General features: G+C 32.3%; 1 long non-coding RNA gene across 1 annotated transcript; it reads right to left on the bottom strand.

Moving 5' to 3' along the window:
- Positions 1-11848: 11848 nt before the first annotated feature.
- On the bottom strand, positions 11849-15883 carry LOC132735228 (uncharacterized). The gene is made up of 2 exons (XR_009626424.1): positions 15370-15883; positions 11849-12045 (listed from the first exon to the last, which is right to left on the bottom strand). It is a non-coding gene; the product is annotated as an uncharacterized LOC132735228 (long non-coding RNA).
- Positions 15884-19324: the final 3441 nt, after the last annotated feature.

Genomic DNA, 19324 nt, shown 5'->3' with positions numbered 1-19324 from the left:
TATCCGTCCACCTCCAATAAATAGCTGTGATTAATTTAAAAAACTATTTATATGAACCAGAGAATTGTTCAAAGGTGAATTAGTGCCTTGATCACACCATAATCCAGTGCAGTGGCCAGACCAGAAAAAACACCAGCGTAGATCTTGCCTGACCAGGGACATACTCCCCTTGAATTTTTCCCCCCTATTTTTTTCCCTAGGAACTATTCCCTGCATGCTTGAGAAGTATTATGTGGATCTAAGATATACCAAGAGTATCAATATTTGAACATACAATTTTATAATGATGAAAATGGTAAATGCACACAAAACACCAATGTAGTTGTGCCATAATGTAGCTATTCCTTACTTCCCACTCCAGCCAATGCTTTACAACATGCTCGAAAGCAGCATGATGTCTGGTTTTATCTTGTTTGTAAATACAAGATTTCTGTTTGCATGCTACTGTACAAATAAATCATCAAGTCAATAAAATCATTTCATATTTCCAGAGATAAGATTCAGTAAGACACCCTGCGATTGTTAAATGAGTATATAATAAAGAACTTTCTTCATGTTTTTTGTGGCTTTCTGCTAAATATCAAACATTAAAACTTTGCAAGTAGCTATCACATGGGGGGAGGGAGGCCTTCTGGTAATAGCAGTTGTCTTTTCATAACCTTGAAAATGTAGGGTCACCTTTCCAAAAAAAAATTTTTAGATCAAAGTTGTGTCTGATTTTGGCCAAGATAGATGCATATTTTTTTCATAATAAACCCTACCCCTTATCACCCCAAAACTATGTGACAATGTCTGTCCACCACTATGGAGTCAATATGGTAGAATTTCTTAGGGAGAGGGGTGGGAGGCAGTGATGGGTTGGCATCAACAGTGTATGTCCATATGTCCAATTTGCTAACTCTCAATAATATTAATATTTTTGTTTTGTTGTATTCAATTTATATATATGGAGTCAGTACTCTCTTTTTTTCCCATAGACAAGATGAAAAATATATCTAAAATAACTACAAACATCTTTACCCCTTCATATCTGACATGAATATTTGCGGTTTTTGTGGATTTTCACATTTTTATTTGTTTGGGTCGTCAGACCAAACAAATAATGGTAGTGAAATTTCAGACTCTAATGCTGTTAATTGCAAATGCCGAAAGTAGTCCGCTTTTTTGAAGCGGTTACTTCCCTTTATATGTACACTAACGGCCGAAAAATTCAGGGGAGATCACTGCGTAAAGATGGTCCGATGACAGGCGCATTAATTTTGAAGCAAAATAATTCCCGAATGGTCGAAGATTTCTAATATTCTTTCATTCTTTATATATATACATGCTTATAGTAAGCTCCATGATTATTTACAACAGTCAGCGTCGTTACAAACCCTAATTTAGAATAATGTGGTTTTCTTCAAGCCGTTAAACATATAACGAGGGGTTTGCGCGCTCGCTTAGGAAGCGAGAGGTCTGGAGTTCAAAACCCAGTTAAGGCAACTCATTTTTTTTCAAATTGTTACAAGTCAAATAAACATTGGATTGAATATCAGTGTTGCAATTAGTTTATTACAATTAAAACGCTGAAAAGCATTGGTAGCACTATACAAAAACAAATTGGTGTATAATCTCACAACCTGCACCTTTCTTACATTCTGAGACCCAAACAAATTCAGCACCTTCTGTGCTTTGATTTTCTATTCAAGCATCAATTAGGAAATAACCACTTTCTGTTTGAAGAGATTTAATAGCTTTCAGTGTCTCACTACATGATTTTTTTTTACATATTAAAAAAAAATGTATTTCAAGAGCAAGATAGAAAACACTTACTACAAAGCAAAATATCTAGCAAATTAATGCTTCTATTGTACATTGTAAATACAATGTATCAGTCTATAGTTGATGGGTTATTTTGGTTTCCAGGAGTCTTTCATCTTATTAATTTTGATTTTTTTACATCATATGACAACTTAAATGTTGCCAAAGGAAGACCTCGGGACTGCCCCTGCGTGTATTATTTCAGGCAAAAGCTGGCAGCTATGTATAAACACAAACCTTCCGTAAGCTACCTGGATGACTTCGACATAAATGAACAACCACATTTGTGTAAGCCATCTCTACCATTGTCAACTAAATTAAAATCTTATCCAATGAAAATGATTTACCTGAATCACGCAGGTTTTGATATATCTGACAGAAAAAGTTTAATAATATTCGCTATACATAACACGCAAGTATTTCTTTTCAGATTTCATTTCTTGCTGCAAACTCATTGCAGTCATTGGGCGATTAAAAGATTTGCTGAATAAATATACAGACATTATATTTGTCATTTGAAATACAAACACAATATTTTTTTAGATCATAACTACTAACCTTAACCACAATGAGAGCACAATTTATCACAATATATCTGAAAGAAAATCATTCTGTATAAACAAAATTGACAACAAAATTCAATTTACATGCCTCTTTCAAATGTAAATTTCCCGAATTTTGTAATCTATCAAAATCAAGGCTAGATGACTCATCCAAACATAAAAACTCAAAGTCAGCAAAAACGCATGATTCAATATCACAAGAAGCTTGCTTTTCATATGTTTTAAACTTTGTCACGATGAATAATAAAAATTTCTTCCTTATTCTTTTCAAGCTTCCCTTTTAACTTAATTTATATGAAAAAAAAAGAAGATTTAATAAACACAAGGTATTAATGTCACAATCATTCTGTTTCTTTCTGTTTCACTTCAAGGAAGTCAAGTACAAAATAAGTGCAAAAATTAGAACTGCATGTACTACTGTGAATAAATGCAAAATGCTTGTTTCACAACTGAAAAAGATGACAGGACATTTCAAACAAAAGTACAGTTGACCAAAGTCCATTCTAACCCTTTCATTTTTATACCATTCTTCAAACCACTTGCCCCTCACCGCTGTGGGTTAATTTGAATCCCGACAGGGACTTTGGATTCTTTTATGTGAGAGAGCTATCCAGCTAGCTTAAGAACATCGGTGGTTCTACTTAAATGCCCATTCGTGCCTGAAATAATGCACGGAAGGGCACCTGAGGTCTTCCTCCACCAGTAAAGCTTGAACATCGTGATATGACCTATACTGTGTCAATGTGACGTAAAACCCAAGACAAACAAAAGAAAACAAAATAATACCATTCATCATTTTTAGGGAAAATTAGAAAAAATACAGTACTAATGGAATAGCAAACAATGCACACCAATGATCTGACATCACAAGCTGATCTTGGTCTACACTGGTCATATGGGCCTGTTGCTGCCAACAGGACATGGGTCAAATAGAATACAATTAAAGAAAGGAAGCTTCACGAAATTCCCCAAAACTTTGAAATTTTACAAATCAACAAAAATTGAATACCCTTAACTTAAATTCACTTAAACTTTATTACTAGTGCTTATTATTGAAAAGCTGACATTCGATAAAAATTATGTACATGGATGTCGCACTGAAAGTTGGCTTGAAAAACAAGTTTGTAGGTTAAACTGGCACATTTTGCAGACTGGTTTACAGCTTTCTATTTTTTTAATTAGTGATTGCAGACCAGTCTATAAATCTAAAATCCATGATTGGATAATTTCAAATCCATGCTGAAATTCAACCAATCAGATCGCAGGATGGTTTATATTTAGAGGTAATGGCAAGAATGCCTGCTTTGGCTTCTCCAAATCCCTCCAGAGGCGTGCACGTCGCGGAGAAGGCACACGGCAGGTCAAGGTCAAGTCATCTTAAGTACCAGAGGTGATTGGTTGACCTGTCATGACTAACTCTGGAGGGTTGGCGCTAACGAGAGCCGTTTTTGTTATCGACCAGTATGGAGTTTGATGCCTGGCCAGTATTGTCGTACTCCTCTACCACCAACGAACAAAGAATAGGACTTCAGGAAAGACTCAGCATGAAAAAGACGTCCCCGATGTGACTACCCTAGTGGACCGGCATGGATGCTATATTCTCGGACAGATGGTTTAACCGGCGCCGAGTATAAATAAACTCAAACTGACTGACTGGCTGCCTGCTTTGGTAATAATACTTCTGATATACCATCAATCAGTACTAAACATTTTTAGAAAATTGATCCATTTACTGTTAAAATCATCAAGAGAATCATTTTGAAATGCTATGTACTTTTGTAAGGATACTCGATCAAGCAAAAACACAAGATTATTCTTTTTTTTTGTTTTACAATTGTAAATATAATATTTAGCAAAAAAGAGAATATATATGATATATGAGTTACATGTATGCAAATTTCTACTAACCATTTACGCAATTTATTCCAAAAGATTTGTGTTTAAGTTTCTATTTTCTTGTAAGATAATATTAAGACATCATGAAGTTAAGTGTACCAGAAGTTGAAAAACTGCACTTAAAACAAGTTCTGTCATTAGATGCAGCATAAGATTCCCATGAATTTTTTAGTACAAACTGTTACATTCTACTTGACCTTTGACAGGTGACATATTATATAAATTTTAAACCATTCTGTTTTAAAGTGGATATTGTTATTAGAGTCAAGTTTTCCAGATCAGTTGAACAAAAAAGCTTCCTTGTTTCTATTGTATTTTAACACTACTTAATTCCGTGCACTTTATGAATTTTCCATCATGTGATTTAAGATACATGATAAAATATTTCTTGTCAAGAAATTCAAATTCTGCACGTGATATCCTTTTGATTTAGCTAGGTGCAGATTGTGTACATGATTAGGATTCCACAAATATTTTAAATCATGTAATTAATATTCACATGTAGGGCCTCTGTCAATAAACAAGGTCATCATAAAAATTTTTGACAGTTTGACAATTAAATTTGAAAACAAATGAAATAGTGTTCATGTTAGGACACCATATGTTAATGCCCTCAGGTAAGTTGACTTTGACAAAGTCCATGGGTCAGAAAATCATTAAAAACAAGCATTTGATAGTATTGCGGGCAATACAGTAGTCCCCTACCGGTCCCTCAAAAAGTTCTTTAATTGTCATACACTCCTGTGTATTGCCATTTATAATGAATTTGAGGATGAAGTCTGTATTTGAAAATATCAACCACAAAACATAATAAAATAAGTTTGTCTATATCACAGTAATGTGTTAAGTTTCCATGCTTAGTAAGGAAATTATGTTTATACAACCTTGTCATATTATTACGATGTGGGATTTTAAAGTAAATCCTATAAGGAATGAAGAAGTTGGAGTGAAAATACCAGTTTCTCGAAAAAAATCTAAGTTAAAGGGGACATAATTCTGGAAATAGTCTTGCTAGAGTATTTAACCTTCTCAAAAATGTCGAGTGATAATAAGAAACATATATATGAAGTTTGAAGTAGATACATTAGGAAATAAAGAAGTTATTTAAAAAAGACAACATTTTTTCCCCTAAAAATCTAAGTTCAATGGAGGTAATACTGATATTTTTTGTGCTAGAGTTATAAACCTTGTCACATATGATGTGGTTGATGACCAGAAACTTATATTTAAAGTTTGAAGTAAACATCTTAAGAAATAAAGAACATATAGTGAAAAAGCTGAAAAATTTAAATCAGAAATCTTGAAATTCAGGCTATTGGTTGCCATAGCAACCAGAATTTTCAACATAGGAAGAAAAGAAAAAGATGTGCATAATCTCCAGACTGCCATCTACCCACATTTCAAGTTTCATAAAAATATTTTCAGTACTTTTTGAGTTATCACTGGATCCAGTTTATGTGTTAAATTTGCCATATTTTCAGACTATTTGTTAATATTTAAAAAAATCTAAGTTAAAGGGGACATAATTCTGGAAATAGTCTTGCTAGAGTATTTAACCTTCTCAAAAATGTCGAGTGATAATAAGAAACATATATATGAAGTTTGAAGTAGATACATTAGGAAATAAAGAAGTTATTTAAAAAAGACAACATTTTTTCCCCTAAAAAATCTAAGTTCAAGGGAGGTAATACTGATATTTTTTGTGCTAGAGTTATAAACCTTGTCACATATGATGTGGTTGATGACCAGAAACTTATATTTAAAGTTTGAAGTAAACACCTTAAGAAATAAAGAACATATAGTGAAAAAGCTGAAAAATTTAAATCAGAAATCTTGAAATTCAGGCTATTTGTTGCCATAGCAACCAGAATTTTCAACATAGGAAGAAAAGAAAAAGATGTGCATAATCTCCAGACTGCCATCTACCCATATTTCAAGTTTCATAAAAATATTTTCAGTACTTTTTGAGTTATCACTGGATCCAGTTTATGTGTTAAATTTGCCATATTTTCAGACTATTTGTTAATATTTAAAAAAATCTAAGTTAAAGGGGGACATAATTCTGGAAATAGTCTTGCTAGAGTATTTAACCTTCTCAAAAATGTCGAGTGATAATAAGAAACATATATATGAAGTTTGAAGTAGATACATTAGGAAATAAAGAAGTTATTTAAAAAAGACAACATTTTTTCCCCTAAAAAATCTAAGTTCAAGGAGGTAATACTGATATTTTTTGTGCTAGAGTTATAAACCTTGTCACATATGATGTGGTTGATGACCAGAAACTTATATTTAAAGTTTGAAGTAAACACCTTAAGAAATAAAGAACATATAGTGAAAAAGCTGAAAAATTTAAATCAGAAATCTTGAAATTCAGGCTATTTGTTGCCATAGCAACCAGAATTTTCAACATAGGAAGAAAAGAAAAAGATGTGCATAATCTCCAGACTGCCATCTACCCATATTTCAAGTTTCATAAAAATATTTTCAGTACTTTTTGAGTTATCACTGGATCAAGTTTATGTGTTAAATTTGCCATATTTTCAGACTATTTGTTGCCATAGCAACCAGAATTTTCAACATAGGAAGAAAAAAAAAAGACGTGCATAATCTCCATACTGCCATCTATCCATATATCAAGTTTCATAAAAATATTTTCAGTACTTTTTGCGTTATCGCGGGATCCAGTTTTGTGGACGGACGGACTGACGGACTGACAGACAGACAGACAGACGGACAAACAGACGGACAGACAGACAGACGGACGGAGGGTAAACCTAAAGTCCCCTCCGGTTAAACCGGTAGGGGACTAATAACCATCTGGTTTAAACTTTAGTTAACTCACAGACAGCAATCTTCTATCCATACTGAATTAATTAAGTTCACAAAATTTTAATACCTTTTAATGCTAGACTTGATTAGAATAGAATGCCACAAATACAGAGTCAGTCTCAGTCAGCAACCAATACTTAAGAGTCAGGCACTGTTTACTCAGAAGCAGACACAAATACTTAGTCAGGCACAAGTACTAAGAGTCAGGCACAAGTACTAAGAGTCAGGCACCAGTACGTCAAGTCAGGCACAAGTACGTCAAGTCAGGCCAGTCCTCACTGCAGTCCAGGCTTTCCTTTCAACAGATATTTTAAAACTGAAACTTCATCTACAAATGGACTGCTCCAAGTTAAGTACAGGATGAATCCATTATTTAAAATACAGAGGATATATTATTAAATGACATATACAATCAAGAACTGCGCATGATTAATCATTTAGTAGAGCAATACATTATTGAATGAACCTACAACTTTACTAAGAAGTTAATACACGGCAGGAGAGGGCCGGAAGGTGATAATCGGCCCTGAATGAATAATGACCCTCGGGCTAAAGCCCTTGGGTCCATTATTCATTTTGCGGGCACTGTTTACTCAGAAGCAGACACAAATACTTAGTCAGGCACAAGTACTAAGAGTCAGGCACAAGTACTAAGAGTCAGGCACCAGTACGTCAAGTCAGGCACAAGCCCTTGGGTCCATTATTCATTTTGCGGGCCGATTATCACCTTCCGGCCCTATGCTGACGTGTATTAATGTCTTTAATCAGGGCTCACGCTGTCGGTCGCCATAGTCGCCATTTGCGATTATTTTATAAGATTGGCGATTATTTTTGCATTTTGGCTACAAAATCTGGCGATTATTTTTTACTTCCAACAGTGTTTATATAAGGTGTGAAAATCGATAATGTATGCAGTAGACCCAATTAACACCAGCGGGGTGCATTTAATTGAGTGTCAACTTTTTACCGGTCACGTGCTGCTAACTATATTGCCCGAGGTGATAAAATACATGCGAGATGTATAATTGTATAAGTACTTTAAAGATATTGTCCAGCATTTATAATAGCCATCAAATATCCGTCAATTAGCCACAAAAATCGTTTTAAAATTGATAAACTGGATATTGACTTACCCAAAATTTACCGTGAATTGCAGTAATTGCATATTTTGATACATTTTTTGTTTTAAGCTACTTAACTAAATCGCCAGTGGAAAACAATGGTAAAATATTTAAAAAGTATAAACTTCCAAACAACTATTTGCACAACAACCAAAATTGTGAATATTTCTTCAGAAAACAGGAAAAATCTGATTGTCACATATTTTCGCGACACCGATAATTTTAATATTTATTTAAAGGTGAAATAAGCTCTGTTCTGTTTAAAAATCTTTACTACTATGGCAGAAAATTTGTATTACATTGGTGATGATGATATTTTTCAGTAAATTATTCAGAAAAAAGGCTGCATTCTTTGAATGAGTTTGCAAACTTGTGTCATTTCTATAGGCTAATATGACCTAGATCTACTCCAGTTCTGTGTGAAATGTGGAAATTGACAGTGGTTATGATAAGCTGACAAAATTTGATTAGAACAAACAAAAACTGTTGTCTGATAACAGCATTATGTAAAGTTATAATGAATCTTTAATATTATTGTTGTACAGTAATTATACTAATTATAACGTTTTTATTCTGTTCTGTAATAACAATTAAAGTTGTGGTTCTATTTTAAAAAAGGTAGTTATCAATATACACAACTGTGTCAGTTTATTTGAGAATCCTTATAAAACTGAAAAAGTTTTATATGTAATGTTTATTTAATCAACTGCTTATGTTGTTAATCGCTAAATCGTGAATAGTCCGCTGAACTTTTGGCTATTATTTTTTTAAGTTGAAAATATTGGCTATTATTTTATTTGAGCCAGTGTGAGCCCCGCTTTAATACACTTGGTAGATCTAATAGTAGCATTTAAAAAAAAAATCAAAACAAATAGACTTTGAAGTTCTTTCCTTGAAATTCTTGTCTACTCTTCTACTGTTCTGTACAGAAATGTTTGTGTGGTCAAAGCAGTAGAATCAAGAAGCAATTTTTATTTTCATTTTTTTCGGAATGAATTTTTCGTATTATTTCTTCAAATTTCAATAGTAACGAAAACGTGTTTGTACTAAATACACTTATAAGCTCTCATAATAAAAATAAAGCGATTCGTGCTGACAACCTACTTTCATTTTTACAGTTAACTGTTTGATGACGTAAAATATGACGTCATTGTTTCAGTTTGTGCACGTGCACATGTTCTGCGGGCTGATAACTAGTTCTCGGCCCCAGGCAGCAAACTCATAATAGGTCATGTGACACTCATAATCAGTTGAAATCATAGGCAATTTTGTTACTATATATAGTTACAAGTGTATTAAAACAAAATTCTGTCAACAAACAGTACTGACTGCAAATTAAACAGTGCAGACCATAATCTGATGGCACAAATATGCCGGGCTCATCTTGGTCTGCACTGGTTGCATGGCTTGGGTAGATTCAGTCACTGCATGCAGGCTAAGGGTTAAAACAATCAACATATTATGTGTGTATAGGAAAGGTTATATAAAATTTAATTACCGGCAATCATTTTCAAATGCATGTACATATGTATTTCCCACTTTGTCTTGTCAACACTTTTCCATTAATATTTCACTTATTTTTATCTCCAACTATTTTAGTCAAATGATGTGAACAAGTGCCAAAAAGAAAAAAATCAACGGATGATTGCCAATAATAAACACAAGACTGATAATGACTGTAAACAAGATTATTGCATTATCTACCTGGTCAATATCAGATTTATTTCCTGTATAGATTTCCAATAATAAGCTTCGAGCCAGTGATTCCACTCCTCATTAATACAGTGATATAACCAGCTGAAGGTTAATCTCCCACTGACAAGTGTTCATACATTCACAATGTGTGGGTTAAAACACTTTTTTCTTATTTCTGAATTTTCAGTTTTATAATTACTTGTGTAAAGGTAAAAACTTACAGATGTACAATAAAGGTAAACAGAACTCAAACTTTCGAAAAATGAACAAAACCTTAACATCCTAGACCTGATAGTGATTTCCTAAATTATTATCAGCATATAAAAGGTTTATCAATGATAATATCCTATAATGAATAAACTTCAATAACTAAATTATAATGCCATTATTGACAATTCTATATCTCCGCGTATCAAACATGTTGTGGTACATATGGAAGAGTGTGATGGCAAATACATGCATGTAGTCTCATTAAATAACGCCTTTATTATTATTATTATTATTATAATAAACATAACCTGCTGATTTTTTATAAAGGATTCGCCAAACTTTTATTTTCTGAATTGTTCATTATCAATTAATGGGGGATATAGTTCATAAATATTGGTCAAATCCTCTTGATGTGGTAGACATTTTTCCCAAGTAATTTAAAAAAAACCTCAATGAATGACAAAGTTACAGTTCACACAAAAGAAGTGGGGACGCACAGATGGACAGACGGAAGGACGGTGCTTTTTTAATATATACCTCCCTTTGGGAAGCATAAAAATTGGTCAGGTAACAGTATAGAACCTTGGTCAGACTGTACCAGTGTGTGGACCAGTCTGGCTTTATACTGGTGGCAAAGGCGTATCACTATTAGTTCCAGCAAGTTTAAGGACCCTTAAATAATATGAGAGTTGTTATAAGGATACAATCAATTTCAAACATGAGAAAGCCTAGAACTAACTTGCTCATGAAATCATGATTGGACACAAACACTTTTGAATAGTCATAAATTTGTTATTTTATACACAGCGGTGACAGACAGGTCAACAATTCATATATTTATTATATACATGTACCATATATAACATTATAGACTTGTCAGATATTGATCTACCTATCCAAATGATAACACAATTAACACTCATAAATTACTTTTTTTTGCCAATAAAAGCATACAACAGATTTTATCATTTATTGCTTTGTGGTAATTTATAAGGATTGAGTTAATATACTGTTTTAGATTGTTAAAATAATAATTATGTTCATGTAGTATCTAAGTCATATACAGGCCAGTTGTTACTTCTTCAATAATTTTTACTGCGATTAATATATATGTAATGGATTTTTTCTTTCAAAAAAACATTTTACTTATAAAATCTTTCACTGATGCAGTCAAAAAAAAGTTCTGGCTATCTACTGTTAGGCTGGTTAGTTTACCTGCTGGAACTGAAACTGGTTAACCAGGAAACATCTGTGCAGTCCTACAAGGCTCTATAATATTATACTGTTGGTAGCTCAATTAATATTATTATTAATAAACTCCCTTATATTTCAGATTGGGCTCATCCAAATTCAAAGCAGGGCAAATCCATTACACAAATTCAGGTGAAGGTTAATTTCACTTGAAAAAGTAAAAGTTATTTATAGAAGGTTCTTGGATGCTGTGCAAGTGCAGAAAATGTTGTGTTTTTTTTGTAATTTTTTATTTATTCTCAAAGGTCACCGAGTATTATTATTCACTTGAATATGAAGAGGATCAGCAGGAATTGAGACATCAGAAGAAAATTACACAGGGGAAAAAAGTGCCCCACTAAGGACTTAGACTTTGAGGCTAGATTTCATTAAAACACCCCTTAACATTTTTAGTTTTGTTTACACTCATTCTTTATTGTTTTATGCTTGAAAACAAAAAGAAAAATAGAAAAAATAAATTAGAAGAAAGAAAACAAACCTTCATTAAAATTCCTTTATATCATCATTTTAAATCCATTCCTTTCTTTCATTTCTGGGTCCGTTGAGTTAATTTTTCTAACTCCTATAAACTCCACAGATGTTCCACACCACCAGTATTGCTAACTTTTTTGTGGTTACTTTTTGTTGCTATGGCTACCAAGTAAAGCATCAAAGACCCATCCCTATACAAATATCTGAAAATACAGCAAAGAAAAAATAGCTTCTTAATACTGTGACATATCTTGGGAAATCAAAGAGATAATCTAACAAATTAGCTACTTTATCCTTTATCTAGCCTTGAAGATTATAGACCCAGAAACAACTTGGGATATCATTCTAAACTAAGAAAATCATTAATTTTGTAGAAGAAAAAATTTCATGTTATGTAGGTAAAATAATGGTAGACTATTTATATTATATTTTATATAATTCATATTTTTTTTTACATTTTCAGTGCTTATAGTTAACACAATCTTCTTTTTTTATCTAATATAAAATAAAGGGCCAGATAGGTTCGAAACCGGTAGATCTTAATTAAAATATTGTTCATAATTATTTAAATTTTATCTGGTGTTGATGTGTGGTTTCTTTGTATTCTTCCTTTTCAACCATATATAAAATAGATAAATGGTACTTTTAATTATTTTCATTGCACTGTTACTATATAAAAATATATATTCTCAAGAATTTATGTTTATTATTTTATTTTTCTAAGTTATATCACAAAATCATCATGTAAACATTTAAATTAACATAAAACTACCTTTAAACACAAAAACATTATTCCAAAACAATAAAGTTTTTCTCCTATTCCTAAACAAACATCTTCAACTAACATTAAAATCTTGTTTAAATTTAATTACCCCTCCCCACCCACTATGCACTCATTATCATTTTATGTTATAAATATATATCTGTATATACATTGTGAACCATTTATTTACATAACTAACACCAACACCCTGTGTTTTATTGGGCTAATTTGTCACATACATTATTCTTGGGACATAACAAATTTATTACCTCATGAACACATGTCATTTGGCCCATTATTAAACACCCTGACCTTACTGTTTGTCAACATAATATAAAACTGTATATAGATGGTAAATGTATGCCTAAATTGTATGGTTGTGGTAAGAGAGATTTAGGAACAGGCTGTCATTTTTTTTTTTTGTAATGTATTGCAGGCCCTTTCATGTGTACATTATTTTATTTGTAACTAGAAATGTGTCTATAGGTAACGGCTGCCTCCACTCTCCACTGTTTTTTTCAATTTTGGGCTACATGTGCCATAATTTGAAAAATAATAATCTTTTACTTAGTCAAGGGCAATAACTCTAGAAATGCAACACAAGTTGAAAATTGCAAATTTTTACTAAGTCAAGGGCAATAACTCTACATATAATATATACATCCACATGAAAATGCCCAAGTCACACAGCACAACTACAAAATTCATGCTGAGCAACATTCCTGTAAAGTTTCATGACCCTAGGTCAAATACTTTTTAAACTAAGTGCAACACAAGCTGAAAATTGCAAATTTTTAATAAGTCAAGGGCAATAACTCTACAAATACTAAAAACATCCACATGAAAATACCCAAGTGCACAACTACATATGCTGAGCAACATTCTGGTAAAGTTTCATGACTCTTGGTCAAATATTTTTGAGCTACATGAGACACAAGTTGAAAATCGCAAATTTTTACTAAGTCAAGGGCAATAACTCTACAAATACTAAAAACATCCACATGAAAATACCCAAGTGCACAACTACACATGCTGCTGAGAAACATTCATTTAAAGTTTCATGTCTCAAGGTCAATACTTTTTTATCTATGTGAGACACAAAATGATAACTGATGGACGGACGAACAGACAAGCGTAAATCTAAATGCCCCCCTATAGTGGGGGCACAAAAACAATATAATCATGTGTCTCAATGGTGGTGTTTGTAGTTTTTACTCCAGATCAGTAACCAACACTGAATTTACCAGAGCACAGTTTAGCCACCTCATTGTTCCTGGGCAGGCTGTCAAGCAGTTTACCAGTAATAGTTGCCTTTCGCAAGGAACTGATAACTTCTGTACATGCCAGAGCGGAGGTACAATGCTAATGACTGACTAGAAAGGATTTCATGATCAATCCCAATGAAAGTGACCTGCACCCTCTGGGAATCGAACCCGGGTCACCTGACTCACAGTCCAACGCTCTGCCTATTAAGCTAATCAAAATTGTGTCTCAATGCAATTTGAATTGGCTTTTATGACTGTTTTGATTATAAATCAAAATGCTTCTGCACATACTTTCAAACTAGGTCATATAATTATGTGGAAAACTTGTAAGATCCTATTGTTCCTTGATCCAACACCAGTCCTAACCAGCTGCCAACCACAGACTGATTCAGGTCATATGACATTCTATATTGTTAAAACATACTCTTTATTAAAAGTTTAAAGCAAACACAAATACTTGCTGCAAAGTTTAGTCAACATTGAACGATCTGAAAGGAAATTTAAACTTGATGTTTTCAGGGAGCTCATCTATCAAATATGAAGTGCAAACATCACTACAACGCCTTTCCTTCAAATCAACAGTTTTGAAAAACAAATTGTACAACCCAGTTGTTTGTATAAGTTCATATAAGGTTATGCAGGACTTTTTTAACTAGTGTTATACAGTGTGTGTGTCTATTTTACAGGCCAGCTTGAGGAATACCACAGATGTTAATATATATTACATACTTGTATCATGATATTTCACTGCATATATATTAAACAGCTGTTTCATAAGCATTTACATTTTTAAGTTGTTAATATTATGGCATGCCTAAAAACTATAAAGTAAATCCTTTCAAATGCTTAATCTGTAGTCAGCTGCAATAACTGAGTCTACCCATGTGAACAGTGCAGACCAGACCCTGTTATGCACACATTCAAATATGCTTAAGTCAGGTCATCAGAAATTTGAATATGCTTAAATCAGGTCATCACAAATTTGAATATGTTTAAATCAGGTCCACACAAATTTGAAAATGCTTAAATCAGGTCATCACAAATTTGAATATTCTTAAATCAGGTCATAACAAATTTGAATATGCTCAAATCAGGTCATCACAAACACTTTGTCAAGGACATCGCAACACTAAAGCACTCACTGTAAATGACTCTAAACACATAATGTATAACATGAACACCATCCATTTATAATTCGTAAGATAGGTAAAAGTTCCAATAAACCTGTCAATTACTTCACTATTGTATTAACATTTTATAGAAAATATCCATTTTTCAAACATTTTACACAAAACTTTTTTATTATTTTGAAAATCACGTATAAAATACATGTTCAAACGATAATATAATTCTGTGAAACCATCTGCTAAAAATAAATTTACGATTTAATAATGCTGCTTACAACGCCGATCTTAATAAATATAAACATGTACATTATTAAGTAACTTCCTAATACATTTTTTTTAATTTATGTCACCAAAAATGATAAATGAACATACAATTTACGCCTTCATTCAATTAATTCCTTCAACAAGATAGCCGTAATATACATATCAACACGAGCTGTGAATACTTGACTAAATACTCCTAAAGGATGGATGAATAATTTCTATTTCACTGATATAATACACTTAAACGTTTTAACACACGCATACTCAGGCCGTGGATAGGTGTGCGTAGCGAAATACAATAAATTTAAATAAATAAACGTCATCTGATAACAAATTTTTACAGTCAGTGAATATGCGTTAATTTACAGAATGACTGGATTTATATATTTCGAAATTTCAATTTACACAGAAGAATAACTTTGTATAACAATTATCAAGTTATCAAGGTATCTTTCACACATCTCATTTCATTCCGTCTCATTCATGTTAGTTAAACCAGCTTCTAAGATTTTCGAGATTCATTTTTTTTCAATTACTTCAATTACCTATAAGGGCATATAAAAACCCACTGTTCTGCTTTACAATTAGAAATGCATGTAGTTTATAACCTTGTCATTTTCACATTAATTAAAGTTTTTATAGAGTTTAAGATATTTCCTGGTCTTAACATGATTGTGCAGAGAACCAATTTTGTAGATATATTTTCAAGAAATGCAAAATGAACACTAATTAACTCAGGGTTTCCTACTTAAGTTCAAAATTTGGATGTGAGACTGCTAAATTTCTGAAACTGGAAGATTATTTATGTAACAAGGAAAAGCATTATATTTTGGAGTTCAAAAGCCAAAATCAAGCAGTAAATGAAACCCAAACTTTAAGTACATGAAGCCCAGTGTTAACATAATGAGGATGATAACATAAAACATGTTTGTTTTGAGCTCAGACAAATTGACTTTAAACCTACTACCCAAAATATAAGAATAAACACATAAATAAACTGTACAGTGTCTATAATTATGCGAGACGAGAAAGGACTCAAGGAGGAGGCAGCTACATGATGTATTATATTTCATTATGGCCTAAAGGTAAAGGTGCTTGCACCTCAAACTAAGCGATCATGAATTTCAGCCCTACTCTGGTCACAACCATATATCCTCATCTGATTGACAATTGAAACACATTCAGTAATCAGAAAACTTGTACCATATCCATGAGAGTGAAAATAAAAATGCACACAGACTGAAGAGTGTTAGCTGCTGATAACAATATTTTAGTACAATTGACAGTTTAACGCCAGATCAGTGTAAAATTCTCATCCAATGTGAGTAGATAAAGCACTTACGCTTTTATTAATTACCCTCCGTACTTACAAGGGTTTAGGCAAGACGAGAAGCTTCCTCCCGGAACTAAAAGGATGTCTAGTCTTGCCAACTGAAACAGTCTATGTAAATATTTGTTACTTTTTATTCAATTCATATTACAAAAACAATTTTTTTATGTTTTGCGTCTATATTTTATTTCTTATCTCCGTCACACACTGGATAACCTCTTGAACATATTTGTCAGGCCATACGGGTATTTCTTTAAAGATCATCACTATACTGAGTATACTCAGTATACAGTCACCAGTGGTAAAATCAATTTGAAAGCCTAAGAGGGGCAGCAAAATTGTTTATATTGCCCAGGTTGTCCCACACAGACAGACAAGTGAACTTTTACCAGTATTTACAAAATATTTCTTGCATCTCAGACAGGATTATCTACTGTTTACACCAATGATAGGAAAACCTGTCTTACTGTCCCATATAAGACAAGTCACATGCTTAAAATGACATCATTGCCACGCACCTTTTATGAATGTATTTCTAAGGATGATATCATTTTACCATTTTGATTCATATGCTACTATAAGAAACAATTGATCTTTAAAAAAGATAATCGGCGTAAATTCAGTGCAAAATGTCTCATAGCTTTAGAATATTTTCAAAATTAATGTTATTTATACTTTATAACAATATAAATGTCTAAATTGAAATATATTTGGTGGTTACTAGTATAATCTATGACAGTTGTCTAAACTTAGCTGAAAATTAGTCATGTTATTATAGATGCTAGAAGCTTTTTTGTCACCGTGACTTTTGACTACTGGTTTCAAAGTCAATATCAGATAATAACCAACCACACTACCAAATTTAGAGACTGCAAAGGCCACAATCAGCTGACAACTTGAATTTTATTGTTAAATAATATTAACTTATATGTATCTGACCTTCATTTTGTAAAAGCACTTCTGTGCATAAAATGCTGCAATTATTAGGTCATGATAATAACACCAAAATCTTTTGTTGTTTATATCTTTAATTTATGAAAGAATACAAACTGTAATAAATAATCAATTGAACATATCAACTCTGAACTATACTATTTATAAAGCCTTCTTATATCTATCTGGCAATGAAAATGAATAATTGAAGACTTAAATCAAAAGTTAAACATAACCTTACTAGTATAAGTTATAATTATGTATTTTATAAAAAAGGATTTCTATTAAAAATTGCACAGCTTGACTAGTATTTTGTATATACTAGGGGTATGAGGTGGAGGTACTAGTTATATAAGCCTACTGGTATGGCTACGTGTCGTACACCTACACAGGTTATATTTTACAATGTACTTTAAATGTGCAATGTAAAATATAAATGTTGTTCCATATATACAGAAAAATATCTATTTATCTTATAATAAGTACTAAACTCAATTTTGTATAACCCATCAATGACACTGATTATCAAGTGAGACAGTTTCAGATTGAGGTAGTCAATTGGGGTGTATTTCGGTAAATTTACCTACCGGTGTAAACAAACGCCGAATAACTATGAATAAATTAATTTGTTATTATTACGCACAAAACATAATACTTAAAGTTTTGCGATTCTTTATGATAATGTTGCATTTTAAATATATTAATTTTCGCAATTCATATCAGCTCTGGAGAATCTTTCTGTTGATCAAAAATATCGTTTATTTTCATAGAAAACAGAAAAGCTACGGCAAATAAAGTACGAGTGAGTAGTAATCGAATGTTTAAGTAAAGGCTGAAAAACAAAAAGTTGGGTTTGTTGTTAATATTATCAACAAAATAAATTGTACATGAAATCATATGTACTGTATATTTTTGTATTTTAATATATCTTTGTTTTGGTCATAACGTTGTGATATTTAGTTTACGATTGTATAAATATTTTTAATACAACTTTATTCTTAGAGACAAGTAAACTAAAGATTACGAATTTGTCCTTAAATTTCATAACAGCCAGTCTTTCCACCAATGAAAAACACCCTCTTTTAGCTGAAGATTTTGTAACTAACAATTTCATTTGTTACAAATCTAGGTCAAAATCCATTTTAATACAGCTACGCCGAAAAAGTGCGTAAGGAGAATATAAGTTTTTCGTGATTTCTGTTCTGAAAATAACTGGTATGAGATATATATATGCAAGAAAAAGAATCAAACACTGGCTGTTGGTACAAACGAGAATATCTAGCTCTAGGGTAGCTGTTTAGCGCGAACTCAGCAGAGCCTCATTACCGCCGTAACCAGTTACCCTCGAGGTAGATATTCTGGTCTGTACCGGCAGCCAGTGTAAGATTCTTATAAAATGTCCTCTGTACAAAGCGGACAAGTATGAAGTTAAAACGAGATTTTACTGGCCTAGATAGACATTGTTTTAAACATCTTAAGATAACGCTTTACTCATTTTAAACCAGTCACACTGATTGGCTGATATTTAACCAAGCCTTAAGATTTTAAACTGAATATAAATGGTAATGTTAGCTCCATTTCCTGTTTGGTCTCTAAACTGGCTAATTTAAATATTAAACAAAACAGTCCTATTTCACAGGTAGGGAAAGGGGCATTTTCCTTGACTTAGGTAGGAAATAATGCAAATGGGGAAGAAAAAAACTTGATGTAAGACTAACTTGAGGTAATTACTTCATGATTGAAAAGAATTTCGGGCTCTTTTAAAGAAGGGGAAAAAAGCTATGTAGAAACTATGATTAT

Source organism: Ruditapes philippinarum, unplaced genomic scaffold (genome assembly GCF_026571515.1).
Source record: "Ruditapes philippinarum isolate M1 unplaced genomic scaffold, ASM2657151v2 ctg538_1_1_1_1, whole genome shotgun sequence".
Lineage (NCBI taxonomy): Eukaryota > Metazoa > Mollusca > Bivalvia > Venerida > Veneridae > Ruditapes > Ruditapes philippinarum.
This window is presented reverse-complemented; position numbering and strand designations above follow the sequence as displayed.